The following is a 4742-nucleotide window of genomic DNA, read 5'->3' on the forward strand; positions in this document are numbered from 1 at the left end:
AAATCCTTCCTCACTTTCACGAAAAATAGCAATGTCATCAGCGAATGTTTCCTTTGGCGTCATTTCACCCTGAATTTTAATCCGACTCCTGAACCTTTCTTTCATTTTCGTCATTACTTCTGCGATGTACAGATTGAACAGTACGGAAGAAAGACTGCATCCCTGTCTTACAGCCTCTTTAATCCAAACACTTCGTTCGTGGTCTTCCATTCTTATTGTTCCCCCTTGGTTCTTGTAGATGTTGTGTATTACCTGTCTTTTTCTATAGCTTAGGCATGTTTTCCTAAGGATTTCGAAAATCTTGCACCTTTTTACACTGTCGAACGCTTTTTCTAGACCGACAATCCTATGAACGTATCTCGACTTTTGTTAAGCATTTCTTCCATTTTTAAGCGTAACGTTAGATCTCAGCGGTGCCTTTACTTTTCCTAAAGCCAGGCTGATCCTCGTCTAATAGATTTTCAATATTCCATTCCTCTACACATTATTCTTGCCAGAAACATGTGTGCTTGGTGTTGCAAAGTTGAATGCGGCTAGTTCACAAACTTATCTGCCTTGCTATGTTTTGGATTGTGTGGGCGACATTTCTTCGAACGTCCGATAATATATCTCCATACTCACAAATTCTATAACCCAACTTGGATAGTCGTTTGCTTGCTACTTTTCTCTATGATTTTAGAAACCTCGATGGAATTTTGTCTATACCTTTTGCCTTATTTGATCACAAGTCCCGCCAAGTTCTGTTAAATTCTATGTCTAAACTGCGTCCCGAACTTCCTCCATATGGATTCCCATTTCATCTGTTGCATCAGTTGATTGGTCCTTTTCCTCCTACAGGCCTTCAATGTACTATTGAATAGGAATGATGCGACTATTCGACCATGTTGGCAAGAATGACTGAACCATGGTCGAATACAGTGTCTATAAGGAACCGGTCGACCTAGAGAGACAACGGAATGTGAGGACCGAGCAATCGTCGGAGAGGCAATCAAAGCCACTGAATTATCATTATCATCGATCCGACGTACAACTGGTGCTTCAGCGACCACAAGGACCATTAACAGCCCGAAAGGATGCTGAGCACACGGCGCCCTTTGTACTGATCACTACTGACCTCTCTATACCAAAAATCCGTTTTCAGTGGAGTCGCGCACATTCGGCCTGGACTCTCACTGACTGTGGTAGAATTGTCGTCATTTAAGAGTCCTGCTCCGAATTAAGCACCGATGGACAGCGAAGACGTGTCTGTAAGCTCCCCGGACATTGGAGGGACACCAATCTGTCTCCCACAATATGGCCCGACAACAAGGATTGATGGTCTGGGGTGCCATTATATTTCGTAGCAGGATCCGTTCGGTTGTCATCCACAACACCGTTACGGTACAGCGTTACTTCGAATATACACTACTGGCCATTAAAATTGCTACACCAAGAAGAAATGCAGATGATAAACGGGTGTTCATTAGATAAATATATTATACTAGAACTGACATGTGATTACATTTTCACGCAATTTGGGTGCATAGATATTGAGAAATCAGTACCCACAACAACCACCTCTGGTCGTAATAACGGCCTTGATACGCCTGGGCATTGAGTCAAACAGAGCTTGGATTGCGTGTACAGGTACAGCTGCCCATGCAGTTTCAACACGATACCACAGTTCATCAAGAGTAGTGACTGGCGTATTGGGACGAGCCAATTGCTCGGCCACCATTGACCAGACGTTTTCAATTGGTGCGAGATATGGAGAATGTGCTGGCCAGGGTAGCAGTCGAACATTTTCTGTATCCAGAAAGGCCCGTACAGGACCTGTAACATGCGGTCATGCATTATCCTGTTGAAATGCAGGGTTTCGCAGGGATCGAATGAAGGGTAGAGCCACGGGTCGTAACACATCTGAAATGTAACGTCCACTGTTCAAAGTGCCGTCAATGCGAAAAGTCCGAGACGTGTAACGAATTGCACCCCATACCACCACGCCGGGTGATACGCCAGTATGGCGATGACGAATACAGGCTTCCAATGTGCGTTCACCGCGATGTCGCCAAACACGGATGCGACCATCATGATGCTGTAAACAGAACCTGGATTCATCAGAAAAAATGACGTTTTGCCATTCGTGCACCCAGGTTCGTCGTTGAGTACACCATCACAGGCGCTCCTGTCTCTGATGCAGTGTCAAGAGTAACCGCAGCCATTGTCTCCGAGCTGATAGTCCATGCTGCTGCAAAAGTCGTCGAACTGATCGTGCAGATGGTTGTTGTCTTGCAAACGTCCCCATCTGTTGACTCCGGGATCGAGACGTGGCTGCACGATCCGTTACATCCATGCGGATAAGATGCCTGTAATCTCGACTGCTAGTGATACGAGGCCGTTGGGATCCAGCACGGCGTTCCGTATTACCCTCCTGAACTCACCGATTCCATAGTCTGCTAACAGTCATTGGATCTCGACCAACACGAGCTGCAATGTCGGAAACGTGATGGTACGTATTTCTCCTCCTTACACGAGCCATCACAACAACGCTTCACCAGGCAACGCCGGTCAACTGCTGTTTGTGTATGAGAAATCGGTTGTAAACTTTCCTCATGTCAGCACGTTGTAGGTGTCGCCTCCGGCGCCACCCTTGTGTGAATGCTCTGAAAAGCTGATCGTTTGCGTATCACAGCATCTGCTTCCTGTCGGTTAAATTTCGCGTCTGTAGCACGTCATCTTCGTGGTGTAGCAATTTTAATGGCCAGTAGTGTATTATATGCCCCGTCTTTTTGCCCTTTATCGACAGCCATTCAGGGCTTACATTTTAGCAAGATAACGATTGCCCTGTAAACGCGAGAACTGCTGCTGCTTGTCTTCGTGCTTGCCAAACCATACCTTGGCCAGCAAGATTGCTGGATCTCTTCCCAAGTGAGAACATCAGTGGCATTACGGATATGGCGCTCCAACCGTCTCGGCATTTTGATGAGCTCTTGCGCCAATGGGGCAGAATTTGGCACGATATCCCTCAGGAGGACATGCAACAACTCAATCAGTCAGTGTCAATACGAATAACTGCTTGAATAAAGGACAAAGGTGGACTACCGCGTTATTAAATTTCTTAATTTATAACGCTCTTTCTCTTGAGTATATCATCCGTATTTCTGTGAAACAGCAATCATTTGTTTGTCTGTACATGTACGAGGGCGGTTCAGAAAGAAAACCTCCGACTGGTCACAGTGCGGGTTGTGGGGGGAGTAGCGACGCCATCTGTGCGTTCACGCACTCAACAGGTCAGTCGGCATCAAGCCGTGGTCGAGTGAATGTCGTACCTGCGCTAGTTTAGTTTTTGTGGCAGTTTGAAATGTGTGCTGCAATAGAAAACCCCGCCAAATGTGAAGTGCGTGCTGTCATAAGGTTTTTTACAGCCAAAGGATATTCTGCAGCAGCTATTCATCGTGAGCTTTGTGCCGTGTACGGACCAAGAGTTATGAGTGAAGGAGTTGTCCGTGAATGGGTACGTTTATTTAAAAGTGGACGAGAAAACGTTCATGATGAAGAGAGGAGTGGTAGACCATCATTGGTGACTGACGAACTCGTTCAGACAGTTTATGCAAAAGTTCGTGAAAATCGACGTTTCTCAATGTCGGAGTTGTCTACTGGTTTTCCACAGATTTCTAAGACTCTCTTGTACGAGATAGTGACAGCAAGATTGGGTTACCGTAAGTTCTGTGCACGATGGGTGCCCAAAATTCTTACCGACCACCACAAAACTCAAAGAATGGCCTCTGCATTAGACTTTCTGTCACGTTATGAGGACGAAGGAGAACCATTGTTAAACAGAATCGTGACCGGTGACGAAACCTGGATTAAGTACGTGAACCCTGAGACAAAAGAAAAATCAAAGATGTGGGCACATTCAAATTCGCCTACCAAACCAAGAAAAGCCTCGGAAGATTTTTCTGCGAGAAAACTGATGGCTACGATGTTTTGGGATGCCAAAGGGGTGTTGTTGGTTGAATTCATGGAACGTGGTACGACCATTAATCAAGACGTGTACTGTGAAACAATAAAAAAATTACGACGGGCTATACAGAACAAACGCCGTGGTATGCTGACTTCCGGTATCGTTTTTTTGCACGATAACGCCCGTCCTCACTCTGCTCGCAGAACAGCGGCCCTTCTTGAGTTCTTCAAGTGGGACGTTATCAACCATCCACCTTACAGCCCAGACCTGGCGCCTAGTGATTATCACCTCTTCATGCATTTGAAGAAATGGCTCGGGTCACAGCGGTTTGATGACGACGAAGAGCTCAAAGATGCGGTCACAGGCTGGCTCCAGGCACAAGCGGGTGTTTTTTATGCAGGAGGAATTTCAAAGCTTGTGAAGAGATACGATAAGTGCCTCAATCACTATGGAGACTATGTAGAAAAATAGTGCAAAGATGTAGTTGTAAGATGTATATATTAAAATATTTTTATTTAACTTGGTGTATTTTTTTAAATCAACCGGAGGTTACTTTCTGAACGGCCCTCGTACATCACATGTACCGATTTCCGTCCCATTGGGATAATTCCGTGGTGGTGCGTCGCTTTTCTCTCTCTCTTAGGCGTATTATCTGAAAAAAAAATTGTTGGATTTTAATTACTGAACGATCCCTGTATAAGCTGCTTCCAGCTGTATGCTGAGCCTGTACGGTGAAAGCGAGTGTGTTGTGCCCGCAGGAGACGGTGCGGATGAAGGTGGCGCTGAAGGGCCAGGCGGC

The sequence above is a fragment of the Schistocerca americana genome, chromosome 5 (genome assembly GCF_021461395.2).
Source record: "Schistocerca americana isolate TAMUIC-IGC-003095 chromosome 5, iqSchAmer2.1, whole genome shotgun sequence".
Classification (NCBI taxonomy): domain Eukaryota; kingdom Metazoa; phylum Arthropoda; class Insecta; order Orthoptera; family Acrididae; genus Schistocerca; species Schistocerca americana.